The 16,362-nt window shown below is 46.9% G+C and overlaps 1 protein-coding gene across 2 annotated transcripts in view; it reads left to right on the top strand.

Moving 5' to 3' along the window:
* Positions 1-240: 240 nt before the first annotated feature.
* PLEKHM1 (pleckstrin homology and RUN domain containing M1) overlaps positions 241-16,362 on the top strand; it is a 247,449-nt gene continuing 231,327 nt past the window's right edge. Inside the window, exon 1 of one of the 2 annotated variants that reach the window (XM_078645003.1) lies at positions 241-362. The gene's annotated coding sequence lies outside the window, so the exon portion shown is untranslated. Of the gene's footprint in view, positions 363-804; positions 860-16,362 lie in introns of those variants that run through there. The other variant, XM_078645004.1, reaches the window with a different exon arrangement.

The raw sequence follows: 16,362 nt of genomic DNA on the forward strand, positions 1-16,362 counted from the left end.
ATTTTTTTAAATGACTGAATATGTAAACGATAAAATCCTATCTTGAAGGCAATGATTTTCTGCTTATGAATTAGCAGCCTTAATATGTTAATTAGAAACTTAACGATAGGGTCTTTCTATTCATAAAATTCCCACGAACACTCTGTAAAGATCTAAAACGCTTCAATATGGCCGCTATTGTATCTTCTGTAATTTAAACTCTCTACCCGTCTATCTGTGTTCATTTCCTGTCCTCTTTCTATGTCAATGCAGCAGCACAACCTGCCTCTTCCTGCCTAGAGGCTGTGCCTCCACCGCTGGTGAAATTCTACCTACTCCTTCTGTAATGGAACATCTAATGACACTCTGTAGAGCGGTGTAAGGTAAGCAGGGATATGACGTTCTGCTGATTGTAATTATATATTTACCTTCGTATCTATAGTGTTTTATGGCATTCTTGTAGTATGTATTGTAGTTATTATACTTTGTTGCTTTAAGGAATCTATTTACTCAGGAAATAAAACCTGCATTTTTATCTCTACATCTTGGATTACTTCCTTTATTCATTCTTACAAGCTTACTACAATTCTTGTGCCTGCTTTTTAATATGGCTCGGAATTTTTTGGTTCGTATCATGTTTGGTCTGTCATCTGACTGTGTATCACTTTTTTAAACAAGGCTTTTTGGGGGACTGTGTTATTGTGATATGTCTGGCACTCCTCACTGATTTGTGTTCTGTGTGTTTAGTGCGATGGCAACGGGATCGCCCTTGTTTCTAACAGCGGCTGTCGTTCGTAATATTTATTGTACTTTACTATTTATTGTACTTTACTCCCTTGTGATGTTCCGTTGCCGCTCGCCTGCCATTCGGTGTACCTTGGTCACGGCTCCTGATCTTTCTCTGCATTCTCCATGCATACATTCTCATCTCCTGCCTGACTCTTTAGATCCGCTGCTCGTCCCTGTCTTCTGATGTGTATTGTTCACTTGCTTCCAGCCTGGCACCTCCACTTCCCTATTTGTAATACCTTATGGCTGTTTTTGTGTCACTACATAGCTACATTTACCCACGTCCATGTGCCTCTTTTTAGGGAAGTTATTTTGTGTATCTGGTACCAGGTTCTCTTCTCTTGTACTTAAGCAACGTCTCTGTGTCTGTAACACTTTATACTCTCTCGCATACCGTGTATATGTCCCAGCGCTGTGACACTTACTTCAAAACTGCTTTCGTGTGTTATATATATTTATTTATGAGGATGGTTTGTAAACCAGTAACCTTTACCTTGCGATACCTTCGTAATGTTTCTTGGACTGAAGCTGGACACTGCAGAGTGCGTACATACCAAGGTTCCGAGAGTTTAACTGAATGTTGAGAACCCGCCAACCTGCATTCTTCAAATACACACCCGGAAGAGTGGATTTTGGCAAATTAATTTATTGAAGATTTAGTTTTGGTTAAAAAAAATAATAATAAAAAGAGGTAGTTGAGGTTTGCTCTGGTTTGGAGGCACAGTGTATACCATAGATTGGGGTCCAAAAGTCCCCTATTTTAAACCGATTTGACTTTGAGGTTGTGAACACCTTGGCTCCTCTTGCCAGTGACATTGCATCTTTTACCCATCACACGCGATTACGACAGTGCTGCTTTACTCTGTGTATGCCATGAGTTTAGTGTGGAAATTGAGGCACCTGTGTGCGAAGTTTTGAGTGAAGCAGAGTACACAAATTTCGTACAGACTGATCTTGCTCTTGCAGAGAGGGTAGCGGTGGCCACATTTATTGAAGAGCCTGTACTACTGGCGCACACATGGATAATTCACGTACCTTGAGCATATTTAGATAATGCAGCTCTGGTAAGTGAAACACTTTTATGACTTGAGATTCGAAATTTTGTTTGAAGCCGTGTCTATCTAGTTTTGAAGGACGCTTGCAGCATGTTCAATAGTGGGAGACCCTGCTTTTCAACACTTTTCTTCATTGTAAGCGTACACTGCACATTTGAGAATGTACAGTGTTTATCGTTGGACAAGCAAAGGTTTGTTCTTGCTTAGTGTTCTATTTTGTTGCAATAGTATTTGGGGGCTTCGACTTGCCCGATAGTAGCAAAATGAACATTCATTCTTTAATTTTATAGAGATGCTCGCTTGAGGTGGTTCTGTATTGTGAAATTCTGCTTAGCTAATATTGCATCAGCGTTTATGGAATTATATTGTACAGACATGGAATGCTGTACTGTGAATACTTGTCCCTACTGAAAGTTTACCTCTAAACAGTGCTCATGAATGATCTGCTTATGGGATGAAGTTTAGTAGATTATTTATTAATATTATTTAATATGTACGTGCCTTATGTATATCCACATCTGTGATGTATTCATTTTCTACCTAGTGTTAACTATATGTTGTATAGTGTGTGCAAATATGAATAAATATATGCTCTCTTCTTTTGGTCGGTGATAATTCATGGTTTACGTTGTGGTACAACATTCATCTTTAACTAAAAGTGGTGAAATGAGCTAAAATACAACCTTGAGATTGATAACGGAAAGTCTTCATCTTGTAGCTTCCTGTGGAGATAGATAGCATAAAACGGTCTTTTTTCAGGAAGATTGATTAATCTGGTTCCGCTTAGATAAAGTACACATTTCAGACCATGCCCATATTTTTCTGATGTAGGCTGTATCGCCTGAAAACATCTTTCAGCACTGGTCTCTTTGTTGTATTAATTTTGTACATTGGTCGAGTGTATGAAAATATACATTTTTGCGATTATTCATGTTGCCACGTACAGAAAATCTGGCAGTATCAATTACATAAAGCAGCATGTACTGTTGGAGTCTCGTTTGAAATTGCTCTTCTCTATTTCGTAATATGGTTAGCCCCAAATTGTCATTTGCATGAATGTATTGTATTGTGAAAGGATGGGCACATTTAAAACCTTTAACTTAAATCCTTCCTTCGTTCCTTTTTATTAAAGTATTTTAGTCTGTAGATTTTTGCATTTCGCAATCCGGAAAACCTCATAGCAACTTTTCGGTGTGGATTTTGCTAATATGACCGATTTCTAACTACTTCCCATGCCTGTTCCTTTACTGTCAGTTGCGGTACCTTTAAAAGGTCCAGAAACACGATCAGGGCTGTAAGCTGCCCTGTGCCTAGTGTCTCCTTTTCTAAGACCACTACGGTATAACGTTTTGGAGATCGACCCAGGATGGTTTATTGTAACATAAAATATGATCTCAAAGTTTGAGACGCCAGCCAGATCCTATTCTCTAAAAATAGAATAAAAACTCCTCTCCATTACTAAGGCTTGACAGTGTAAGTGAACGTAGAGTCCACACCACTTAAACTAAATCGTATCCATATACATTAGAGTAAGGCGTGCCAAAATGTATCATTCCTGTATCTGCACAGGCAGCTTCTAGTTGCCTCTATCTGCACACCATTACACAGCACTTAGCATAAGCCCTGCCACTATAGAAGATTTCATACTATTTAATCGCCTATACCTCATTTTTGATAACCACCAATCCCACAGGAAATACCTGTAGGGAACAAGAAAATGTCACAAAACAGGTAAAGAGCAAACGCGTAAGTAATGGAAAGGGGAGGATACATTGTAGAATAGGTAGGTAGCGAACTATAGGTGTATAGTATGAGCAGAGTTACTAGAGCGTAGGTGGGGTTTGTTACGTAATATGTAGGAGTCAGGGCATCTGGGAGTATGCAATGGTGTGGCATAGGCAGGTCGGTACAAAAGGTGGTGGTGATGGACGGAGCATCTGAACCAATCAAACATTCACACCCAGTCAACAGATCTGGGTTTAATCCATCACCGTTCTTTAGCCCACTCTGCCACCCCAGTTCAGACATGGCCATATGCAAATCAGTCTGACCCTGTGCCTCATGGGAGCAGTCCAGCCCGAACTGCCAAGCCGTGCCTTCCCTGGACCGGAAACAAGCTTCCTAGGACCGGTTTCTGGCAAAGGCAGGTAAAATGTACAAACGCAGAGGTAAGAAAAAAGATATCGGGATGCAGATAGACTAGGTTATAGACCGTGGTAAATTTTCTAATGGATAGGCAAGTGTCATGGTAATTGGGTAAAGGCAGGGGCTGAGGTACAGTGGTTACCGTAGAGGTACTAGGTATACTTGTAGAAATGCTAATGTGAAGGTAGGTGGGTAAGGATGAGCATAGAGGTACAAGGATAGAGGTGTAGGTGGGGTAGAAATATATGTGTATGGGTAGCACTGTATAGGTAGGACATAAAAAACTGCATTATGGGCAGTGGTAAAGGTGCCCGAGTAGGGGTAGTAGTAAAGAGATATAGGTTGGTATTCAGGTAATACGGTATTGGCTTGGGTTGAGATACTATGTAGTGAAGTACCATATATTTTTAGTGTACCACTTCTAGTCTAAAGGTGCTAGCGTGTCACAATTGGGTAGAAAAATAGGAGCACAGCAAGAGGTAGAGAACCTAGGGTGTAGGTGCAAGGATATATTTTGATGCAGAGGTATAAGTGGGGTAGAAAAATAAGGGTATAAGTAGAAGGGTTTAGATAGTAGTTGAAGTAGAAGGGTATGGTCGGGTGGAGACACTGGTTCATCGGTAGTGGCAGGAGTAAAGTGGTACAGGTGAAAAAGGGAATAGGTGAGAGTAGTTGGGAGTAAAGGCAAAAACAATGTTGAGGTAGAAGAAATGATACCTAACTATGGTATAGAATGAGTCCAGAAGGGAGGAAAGATGAGGAGGGGATGTAAATGTAGATAATAAATATTTGTGATTCTGGAAGAAACTGAGTACAGTACTTTTTACTTGCATGAAGGGCATTCACCAGGATGTGGTCGACCTCTTGGGAATGACATTCATCATACCTGGCTGCTGCCTCTACGATTCACTTGCCAGGAGTGCTTTTATAACTCGAACATAACCCTTGCTGATCACTTGCTCAAACCCCACACTCCCCCAGAACTCCCAGCGGGGACGTTTAATGATATGCATATTGCCCTCCATTACTATTATATGGCCCTCATTTTGGGAGTCTGTGGGGCTTCGATGCCTCAGTATCGTAGCACTTTATTTGAAAAGTGATGCTTCTCTAGTTCAGTTATTACTTACTTACTGTCCGTAGACGTGGGCGAGCCAACTTATTAACAAGGAGAGCAGAGCCAGAGCCGAGCCTAGGGTCTTGCTGGCATCTTAGATCCCGTGCACGTGCCGAGCCCTGAAAGTATTTGCTATGTCAATCATACAACAAGCATCAATTAAAATATGAGAGAGTTTAAAATTCCAAAACGTGTATTTCTTTACCACGTGGAGGCTTTTACATTAATAGGGCACATTATAGCACTGCACTGAGAAGTACTTATTCAATGTGATTGTTCTGTACAGCTGGTAGTCAGAAAAAACATTTGAAATTGCTTTGATGCACCATAAAGAATACAAGCATTGGCATAGGCAATAGGTCTCGCTTTTGGGACCTTATAAGTGTTTAGTTATGCCGCACACTATCCTGGGTGCAACAACATCAACTGTTGCATGGCTAACCACACTCGTAAGATCCCAAAGGCGAGATCTATTGACTATGCCAATGCTTGTTTATGGTGTGTTTATTGAAGCTCCTGACAGCTTCACGGCAAAGCCACCAGGGTTTGGTGTATTTTTTTCTTCTTTTTTCGATGGGTGCCAAAGAAGCATTTAGCATATTACTGTATTTCTTTGTACAAGACTATAAGACTACAATGAAGGCTCCTTTTGTGGTCCTATTATTGTTCTTCATAGAAACGAATACTGTTTTTTTGCCTTCATTACATTCCTCTTTTTGTTTCTGTGTGAACTCAAGGGTCAGATGGCATGGAGCTCTTCTTGCTATTTTTTTTTTTTCTCTTTTTTTTTTCTCTGTCACCGAAATAACACTATAATTAAGTTGTTTTTAGTATTTGACCTTCATTTCACTTACACATTTTTTGCAGGATTTAGCACATTAAAACCAGATGTATTGGCTATGCCAATGCTTGTCCTTTGTACACATCAACAGCATGAAATAATCAATCTTGCTTTGCCCAAAAACCACATACATTTGGTTTGAAAAGAGACTAAAAGGTGAAGGAGGCTGAAAGGAATCGTTTCAACTCCACTTCTTAGGTTTGGCTTAATGCATGCATGCTGCATTCCTTTATGCCAAGCCTTTTGGAGATAAGATAACAAGAAGTGACAAGGGTGTGCCTTGGCATCACATTGATATAGTGCCTAATGTTTTATTGGTGATCGAGCTAGAATGAAAACACATCGGCACCAAAAAATTCAGGCAGTTTCCTTTCATTTTTGTATCTATGTAACATGTATCGCATGCAACCCAGTGCCAGCTGTGAAATATCAATAACGATTAGTTGCTGAAAATCTGTTATAACCTAACAGACTTAAAGCATTGAAAGTTAATTTACTCTGTTGCATAAGGCAGCTAACCATAGAAAACAGAAATACGACATGTCACCAAAACCAAACAGTGGGGATTTGACGAGGGAAAGTGGAGGCCAAGGGAGGGGGTTTATAAAGAAGGCAAGTGCTAACATCCATGTTCTAATAGTAAGTCCAAGGGGTCGCTCACTACTTATCCTACCAGCGTGTAGCCCCAAAGCGTTGTGGTCCTTGAAGTCAGCATCAGCGGGTACGCCTCTGCCTGGGTCTTGAGGAAAAAAATCAGTCGCGTTGGCCATCCCTGGACACGTGTTTCGAGGTTGTTGCCTCTCGTCAGCAGGGAGTATGAATGTATGTAGGGGTGCTGCGTAGGCTGCCAAAAATGTCTTCAGGTCTGGTACCGCTCGTGGCACGTAGGAGCGTAACCCGGGCTCGTCAGCCCCACCGGCTCAAGGGAGCCTGAATGTAAAAGTAAGTCCAAGGGGTCGCTCACTACTTATCCTACCAGCGTGTAGCCCCAAAGCGTTGTGGTCCTTGAAGTCAGCATCAGCGGGTACGCCTCTGTCTGGGTCTTGAGGAAAAAATCAGTCGCGTTGGCCATCCCTGGACACGTGTTTCGAGGTTGTTGCCTCTCGTCAGCAGGGAGTAGGAATGTATGTAGGGGTGCTGCGTAGGGGCTGCCAAAAATGTCTTCAGGTCTGGTACCGCTCGTGGCACGTAGGAGCGTAACCCGGGCTCGTCAGCCCCACCGGCTCAAGGGAGCCTGAATGTAAAAGTAAGTCCAAGGGGTCGCTCACTACTTATCCTACCAGCGTGTAGCCCCAAAGCGTTGTGGTCCTTGAAGTCAGCATCAGCGGGTACGCCTCTGCCTGGGTCTTGAGGAAAAAATCAGTCGCGTTGGCCATCCCTGGACACGTGTTTCGAGGTTGTTGCCTCTCGTCAGCAGGGAGTAGGAATGTATGTAGGGGTGCTGCGTAGGCTGCCAAAAATGTCTTCAGGTCTGGTACCGCTAGTGGCACGTAGGAGCGTAACCCGGGCTCGTCAGCCCCACCGGCTCAAGGGAGCCTGAATGTAAAAGTAAGTCCAAGGGGTCGCTCACTACTTATCCTACCAGCGTGTAGCCCCAAAGCGTTGTGGTCCTTGAAGTCAGCATCAGCGGGTACGCCTCTGCTAACATCCATGTTCTAATAACAGTAGTCAACGGCAGTGTGCAACAGTTTAATTTTTCTTTTACTAGGAGGTAAAATGGATGTACCAGTATTTATAGAACTGCATGGCAAGCAACGTCAAAGTCAATAGCGGTGGACAGCAGGAGGCAGTGAGGTGGAGAGAGAGCGATAGATCCAACAGAGGAGAGGCAGGAATGGAGAAAAGAGAGCTAGACAGAGAGCGAACGGGGGTGCTAGAAAGGAGGGGAGAAGGAAGCGACCTCTGATCCTGCCTACATGTTAGGTCACCCCCACGCCGCTGCCGCCTGCTCACCCTGATCCCCTGCTGCTGTCTCCTGCTGCCAGCTGACTTGGCCTGCCCGCTTGCTGCCTCTACCTGCCCCCGGTCCCAGCCACTGCTGAGCCGGTCACCTTTGCCGCACTCTTCCCGCCGCTGCCTCCCTGCGTCCCCGCCCCCCTGACAACCCATTTGCCGCCCTGCTCCCAGCTGCTCCTCCCTCCCATCAGCACTCTTAAGGAGAACGCGTAGCAGCGTAGAGAGCGACCTCTGACCCTGCCTACAGGTTAGGTCTCCCCCACGCCGCTGCCGCCTGCTCACCCTGGTCTCCTGCTGCTGTCTCCTGCTGCCGGCTGACTTGGCCTGCCCGCTTGCTGCCTCTGCCTGCCCCCCGCCGCTGCTGAGCCGGTCACCTTCGCCGCAATCTTCCATCCGCAAGGACCGTACCAACGGAGTAGGAGGAGGAATCGCCATCATCCACAAGAACACCCTCAACATCTCGACTAACAACGCTGATACCCTCAGCACCGCCGAACACCTGCACTTCCAGATCCACACCGACCCCAACACCACCCTCAGAGGAACACTCGTCTACAGACCTCCCCGGACCCCGACCACAGTTCTGCGACTCCATCGCTGACCTCGTCAGCACGCACGCCCTCGCCTACACGGACTACATCCTCCTGGGGACCTGAACTTCCACCTCGAGAACGACAATGACCCCCAACTCCTCCACCCTGATCGATAACCTCGCACTCTGACAACTCGTCACGACGCCCACCCACTCCGCCGGCCACACGCTGGACCCCATCTTCTCAGCAAGCACCCACATCTGCTTCAACCACACCACCGAACTCCACTGGACCAACCACCGCTGCATCCACTTCACCTTTCGGAAACCTGTCACACCCCACCGCACCCAACAGATGCCACGCCGCTGCTGTAGCAAAGTCACCGATGACCAGCTAACCTCCACCCTTGCCCAAAGCCCACCCGCAGACCCGACTGAACCGTACGCCGCAGCCCACCACCTCAGACTATAGATCGAAGACTGCGCCAACGCCCTTGCCCCAATCACTAAACCCTCCACCAGCCACACCAGGAAGAAAGCGAGCTGGTTCTCCCAAGACCTCCAGGCATCCAAGAAAACCTGCCGTAAGTTAGACCCGCGAACGAACCCCGGAAAGCTACGCAGCTCACAAGGACGCTACCCGCAACCACCACCACCTCATCAGATCCGCCAAGAGAGCCTCCTTCAAAGACTGCCTAGAAAACAACGCACACAACAGCTCTTCAGCATCGTGAAAGAACTCTCCAACCCCAACTCCAACGCCATCCCACCCTCGCAAGAACTGTGCGACTCACTTGCCACCTTCTTCCACCGCAAGATCACGGACATACACGACAGCTTCAACACCGCAACCGTCCCGTCAACCACCGACAGCTTTAACACCGCGACCACCCCGGCAACCACCGAGACACCCACGACCACCACTCCCACCAACCGCCTCACCTCCTGGACCAACATAGACGACAACAACTACACCATCAAGATCATGAACTCCGTACACTCCGGATCCCCGACAGATCCATGCCCTCACCACATCTTCAACAGGGCCAGCACCGTCATCGCACCCCACCTCCGGAAGGCCATCAGCAGGTCCCTCGAGACAGCGACCTTCCCTGAGGACTGGAAGCACGCCGGGATCAACGTCGTACTGAAGAAACCCACAACCGACCCCAAGAACCTCAAAAACTTCCGACCCTGCTCCCGTTCCCGGCGAAGGTCAATGAGAAGGCCCTCAACATACAACTAACCAGGTTCCACGAGGAAAACAGCATCCTGGACTCGTCCCAGTCCGGATTTCGCCGCAACCACAGCACAGAGACATTCCTCCTAGCCGCCACCGACAACATCAGAACCCTGCTAGACAACGGTGAAACCGTGGCCCTCATCGTCCTGGACCTGTCGGCCGCCTTCGACACGGCCTGCCACCACACCCTACACGCACGCCTCCACGACGCAGGGATTTGAGAGAAGGCCCTGGACTGGACCACCTCCTTCCTCTCCGGTAGAACACAGAGTGTCCGCCTTCCTCCCTTCGGCTCCGAAGCCACCGAGATCAACTGCGTCGTACCCCAGGCCTCTTCCCTCAGCCCCACGCCGTTCAATGTCTACATGGCCCCGCTCGCCCGACTGCACAACCTCAACCTCATCTCCTACGCGACGACACCCAGCTGATCCTCTCCCTCACCAAAGACCCTCACACAGCCAAAACCAACCTCCACAAGGGAATGACGGCCGTCGCCGACTGGATGAGAAACAGCCGGCTGAAGCTGAGCTCAGAACAAAACTGAGGTCCTCATCCTAGGGTCCACCCCCTCGGCTTGGGATGACTACTGGTGGCCCTCCTCGATAGGAACGGCCCCCACACCCACCTACCGTGCACACAACCTAGGGGGGTCATCCTCGATTCCACCCTCTTTATGACAGAGCACCCTCCGTATGGTTCGCAGGATCTACAAGTGGATCCCCACCGAAACTAGAAGGACTGTCCCCCAAGCTCTCGTCAGCAGTAGACTGGACTATGGAAACACTCTCTACACCAGAGCCTCGACGAAGATCCTCAAATGGCTCCAACGCATCCAGAACGCTTCAGCGCGTCTGATCTTCGACATCCCGCGCCACAGCCACATCACACCCCGCCTGAAGACCTGCACTGGCTCCCCGTCAACAAGAGAATAACCTACAAGCTCCTCACCCACGCACACAAAGCACTCCACAACACCGGACCAGCGTACCTCAGCTGCCGCCTCAACTTCTACACCGCCAGCTCCGCTCCGCAGACCACGCCCTCGCCACCGTCCCCCCCACATCCGAAGAGCAACCACCGGCGGTAGATCCTTCTCCCACCTCGCCGCCAAGCCATGGAACACCCTCCCCCTCCACCAACGGCAGACACAGGACCTACTGTCCTTCAGGAGGCTCCTCAAGACCCGGCTATTCGAACAGTAGCAGCTCCCCCCCCCCCCCCTCCCCCCCCACAGCCCCTTGAAACCCTCACGGGTAAGTAGCACGCTTTACAAATAATATGATTGATTGATTAGAGGTCAAGGGAGGGAGCGTGGGAGCGAGGGTGGACTGGTAGGGGAGGTGGAGGAATGGAGACGAGAAAGAAGAAAATAGAAGTGGGGATGCTGAGGACGAGAGCGCAAGGAGTGGTAAAGCGATGTAATGGAAAGAAAAATACAGTGCAAGTAATGCTATAATATGAGCGAAGCCAGAAATTGCAAGGGAACAGGGCACTGTGACTTTGAGAAGCCGTGTTAATGCCATAAGCATACCTGGACAGTCAGGACAGGTCGGGCTGCAGGATGAGTCACTGCATTCAGCAACAGAGACGTAAGCACAGAGTGTAGGAAGGCAATCTGGGGAGGCTATAATGGAACGCAGAAGTTTGGTGTTAAAATAACTCTAAAGAGAGCGAAAACCGAAAAATGTAAGGGAGCGAGGTGGCGTGGCATAGGCAAGCCAAGTATATGCCGAGAAAGTACCTGAAAGCTTGAAGCCGGTTGAAAGCCTGAGCGAGTCACTGCAGTCATCAAGGCTCTGTTTGGTGTGCGGCGAAAGTGAAAGCAGTGCGTTTGCTCATATGTTTCCAATTAACGCGAGAACCGGGGAGGGAGGGGTGGAGGAGCGTTCAGGGAGCAAGCGAGAGGGAAGCCAGATGGCGCCTGATCGGGCACTGAAAGCTGGCCAGCAAAAGCGTGGGGTAGCACTTTTAAAATCCCACTACTTAATGTCTTGCAGAGCAGTGCATGTGCTGCCTCAGGCGAGACCTAATAACGAGTTTTGATGAAATAAACTATTTGCCGAAGATCAGACAATTTAGGCAGAGAGCTGTGACTTTTCCAGGTTTTCTGGTTTCTCTTTGTAAAAGTCAACCAGTAAATGGGTATCTATTTGGCTTTCGTTGTATTAAGACCTTTTTTTACCTTCTAGTGAAGTTTTAAAATATAATGCAAACTTGAGCACCAGGCGCTTTATATGAGCACCAGTACCATTATACAAGGGCACATGCATTTTTTTTTTAATAGGCATGGGGAGATCAAATGATTTGTCCAGAACCACAGGGTATTAATCAGACACTGAGACTTGCAAGGATGACTTACAAAAATGATAACAGAAATAAAAATGTATTGAAAGAGTAAGGTGTTGCCCCACCAGCCTTGCCACTGAGGTGCACTTCTTTTAAGAGGGTGTGCTCTACTGATCAGGAAACAATGCAATCACTAACACTGCAGGAGAACCAGTGGCTGAAGTAGGCTGACCCTTGTGCCATGCTGTGAGCTATGAGCTATGGATGGGGAAGCAAAATGTGAATGACGGTTGGACAGACAAATAGATAAAGAACTGAACGACTGAAGCAATCGTTAGGCCAGAACAAACCAGCATTGAAAATGCAATAGGTCTCGCCTTTAAGTTGAAGCCATTTGCTTTGCTGATGGTATTGTATAGCAAAGCAAAAGGCTTTAACGTAATGAAAGGCGAGACCTATTGCATTTTAATGCTTTTTATTATATATAATGGCAAACACATTCTGTTACCCCAACCCTTTAAAAACAATGAATGCAATATAATAGCCTTAGTTTCTTGTATTTGGGTTTCCTTTTGCACGGCGGTGTGCGTCTATCAAAAGCCACCCCAGGGATCCCTCGGGGTGCCAGTTCTCGAGCCCGTCTGGCCGCAAGAGGGCGCTTAAAACCCCGCCCCAACGGAGACCCCTGTACTCCTACTGCGGCACATCATTCAGAGAGTTGCCATTATTGGTGGAGAATTTTGTCAGAAATTCTCTTGATATTTGTGTAACTGCCCCACACCCCAGGAAAGTCTCTTTTCTTTGTTTATTCATGTTAGATAAGCTAAAAATATGTTTAGTAGACACAACCCTGAGGTGAGTGCTAAAGGCTGCCTGCTCCGATAAGAAAATTCCCAAGACGGCTGAGCAAATGTTTTCAGGTGGGCGTAGCCCGTTCCTACCGGGCCTGAGAAAGCCTCGGTCTTTGATGGGCAGAGTCGGGCGGGGTGTTCCTGGCTCTGTGTGTGCACCCTAAGCCGGGAACGGAAGGCAGGTGGCGCCCTGCGCTGAGATCTCGGTCCCAAATTATGGATAGAGTACCGACGCGAACTGATGTCACTGTTCTTCCTGTCCCCTCAGCCCTGCCCCTGGAGCAAAGACCCACAGCTCTCAAGCTCCGTAGGTTCATCTGTGCGTGGCTCGATGGGCAAGGTACTTGCATTCTGGAACTTGTCCTCGATTTTCAAATGATTCCCACAAGATTCAGACAAAGCAAACAAGCCGAGAACAGAGAAATGAAAAGCACGTCAGCCATTGTTGAAGGAAAACGCGGTAATACGAAAAAATAGTGCTTAGCTGCTAATTAAGAGACACTGTCTCCCGCCGCAAGTAAAAGATCAAATCCCGGTGGGTTGGGCCAAAAGCTGACAGGGTTGCAAGCTTCAGTGTAATTGCCTCCGGTGCAATCATCCATAAAGCAAAACGACGCGTAACAATCAAAATTGGAGGCGGAGCCGAGACACGACTTCTGGAATCGTATTGATTCCAAGAAGCCCTCGTATGACGAGAGCAACGCATGTGGGTCTAATGTTATACTCAGGACATGATATGTATAGCTGGCTATGTGTCTGCTAGTACTGTTTTGAATAGGAGACAGACTGGACAATTATCCACTGTGAAAAATGTCCATCAGTTACTCGTTCTTAGTCACCCAGTACATCATCTGGTCTACTCCACAGTAGTTTGTCCACCACTCTATCCCCATAGATATGTGTTGGAGATAGGTAGTGTGGGATGGATGTCTGGTAGTTGTTATTCACTTGTAACTGAGAGCAGTGCATAAATAATAAGTGAAAAAGAATATATAAAGTGTAAGATTGGATAGTGCATACAATATTCACTTTATTCTGGGGTCATGCACCTCCAATATTAAAAACAACAATAGTGCAAGTTACCAAACTAGAGAAATGCAAAAAGGACTTAGAAAAATTCTCTAAAGAGAAAGTCTATCCTTACACAAGTGCGAACTACGTTCCAACGCCATTTAATCGTAGTGGAAGAACAGGAGGTTCCACCTATGGGACATCCTCATCTGATAATTCGACTGATTCTGACTCTTCCAATCAAAGCAATCCAACAATGAATAAGAGAGGAAGAGGTCAGTGGAAACAGAGAGGAGTACAGAATTATAACCAGGGCCAGTTCAATCCTTGGTGGCCACCCAATCCATGGATGCAAGGACCACCACAGTTCCCGCAACAGGTGGGACCTTTCGGACCCGTACTATCCAGGCCAGAACATGCCTTTTTTAGGGTATGGCAGAGGGAGGTCACGCGGAAGACGTCGGACCACACAAGTACAATGGAATCTTCCACAACAGGGAATGGGGCTCCGGAGCGGCAAACAGATCCCGCAGGAACAAGCGGGCCAGAGCACGGGACCAGCCTCATAGTGAATCTCAGCTCGCGAAGTCTAACATCATTAGAAGAGAAGGTACTGAACAGAGGCCTTGGTTTTGTGGGGACGAACGCAGGCGATCCCTTTTTGACACAGATCGAGATGTCCAAATTTTTTCGTAAAGTAAGACTCCACTTCTTTTTCTCCAAAGCTGATCAAGCCGATACCTACCCCCAGAATACTGGACTCAAAAAACCTTCAACTTTCAGCCCTTTAACGGCAATGGTCCCCGCGAAGGTAGTTACCTTCGAGGAAGCTGTACAGCATGATGTGCAAGAACTATTTAAACAGTCGCACAATCCTTATGTGAATATTTCCAAACCTGAACAAGAGGCTCTGAAAGAACTAACAAATGATCGTTCGATTACGATCAAACCAGCTGATAAGGGTGGAGCTACGGTACTAATGGATACAACTACCTACAGAGAGGAGTGTTTACGCCAATTGGGAGACACACGTTCTTACCAACTATTGACAGAAGACCCCACGCCAAGACTAACAATAACTATTGGGCATATTGTAGAAGAGGCACTGGCAGAGGGCTGGATAACAACCAAGGAAGCAGCCTACCTGACAACTCTACATCCGGTCAGACCATACTTTTATGTCCTGCCAAAGATCCACAAGGTAACGAGACCGCCGCCCGGCAGGCCAATAATCTCAGGGATCGGTTCGATATTGGAACCCTTATCTACGTTTGTTGACGTCTTTTTGAGACCAATGGTCAAATTGATGCCTACTTATCTTCAGGACACGAAGGACCTACTCAGACTTCTTCCTGACCTCGATTTCGATATTTTGACAGATCACTTGGTATCCTTTGACGTTGAGTCACTTTATACCTCCATCCCTCAGAATGAAACTCTAGAGGCGATTGAAACTCTGTTAGGCGAACAAACTTTGGACTCAATAACACCTGTTTCACTGATCATGAATCTGGCTACTATAGCTATGAAGGAAACATTTTTCGAATTTGAGGGCCAGTGCTACCTGCAGATATCCGGGACGAGCATGGGCAGCGTTTTCGCGCCGAGCCTGGCGAATCTATATATGCACAAGTTCGAACAAGACCATGTTCTGAATATTGAGAATCCGTTTCTAACATCGATACGCACATGGAAAAGATATATTGACGATATCTTGGTGATTTGGCGTGGAGATGAATCCTCTCTCCGCGCTTTCCACAGTTGGCTTAACAACCAAAACAGATTTCTACGTTTTACACTAGAAAGCAGTCAACATTCTTTGGCATTCCTAGACCTGCTGATCACTGCGACACCACAGGGCCTCAAATCAGAACTATATAGGAAGCCCATGGCCCGCAATTCCTTACTACAATACACCAGTTGCCATCCTAAGTCCTTACGCGACAACTTACCATATGGACAGTTTTTGCGTGTACAGCGTAATTGTACCACTAAAGAAGATTCTAAAAAACATTCCGAAGATCTGGCTTTGAAACTTGCTGAACGGAGCTACCCTAAGAAACTTATCAAGCGCTCAATGAAGAGAGCAGCAAACAATAACAGGGAAGCTCTACTGGAACCACCGGTCCCCAAAGAAAAGAACGAAAGGTTAACATTCGTGAACACTTTTAGCACAAGATCTAATGCAATCCAACGCATAGTCCGAAAGCACTGGAAGATCTTGAACACCGGGAAAGAGTCTTTGACACAACCACTTTTTGCTTTTAAAAGAGCAACTAGTTTAAGAGACAAGCTGATACACACCAGACCCCCACCCAAGGAGATCCATCAAGTGGGCACAATATGGAATATGCCACCAGTGACAGGACATCATCCATGTGGCAATTGTGCCGCGTGTCCGCAGACCAAACACACCACATCAATCGATATAGGGACTAGCCGTCCCTGGGAACTAAAGCGGTTCACAAATTGCAATAGTAGCAATCTGATTTATCTCATTACTTGCCCCGTGCTCACTGAGATATGTCGGAATGACTACCCGAAAGATCAGAACGAG

The sequence above is a fragment of the Lissotriton helveticus genome, chromosome 5_1 (genome assembly GCF_964261635.1).
Source record: "Lissotriton helveticus chromosome 5_1, aLisHel1.1, whole genome shotgun sequence".
Classification (NCBI taxonomy): Eukaryota; Metazoa; Chordata; class Amphibia; order Caudata; family Salamandridae; genus Lissotriton; species Lissotriton helveticus.